Genomic DNA, 303 nt, shown 5'->3' with positions numbered 1-303 from the left:
CTTGCGAGAGTAAAGATCTGATCCGTTGTTCCATGACCAGGACAAAATCCGCATTGCTCCTCTTCAACCCGAGGTTCAACGATCGTCCGAACCCTCCTTTCCAGCACCTTGGAGTAGACTTTACCAGGGAGGCTGAGAAGTGTGATACCCCTGTAATTGGAACACACCCTCTGGTCCCCCTTTTTGAAGAGGGGAACCACCACCCCAGTCTGCCACTCCTTAGGCACTGTCCCAGACTTCCATGCAATGTTAAAGAGGCGTGTCATCCAAGACAGCCCCTCCACACCCAGAGCTTTCAGCATT

The 303-nt window shown here is 52.5% G+C and overlaps 1 long non-coding RNA gene across 1 annotated transcript in view; it reads right to left on the bottom strand.

Moving 5' to 3' along the window:
• Window positions 1-303, bottom strand: part of LOC116684276 (uncharacterized) — a 14,420-nt gene that overhangs the window by 4,076 nt on the left and 10,041 nt on the right. The gene's annotated exons all lie outside the window — the stretch shown is intronic.

The sequence above is a fragment of the Etheostoma spectabile genome, chromosome 3, assembly GCF_008692095.1.
Source record: "Etheostoma spectabile isolate EspeVRDwgs_2016 chromosome 3, UIUC_Espe_1.0, whole genome shotgun sequence".
NCBI classification, from domain to species: Eukaryota; Metazoa; Chordata; class Actinopteri; order Perciformes; family Percidae; genus Etheostoma; species Etheostoma spectabile.
This window is presented reverse-complemented; position numbering and strand designations above follow the sequence as displayed.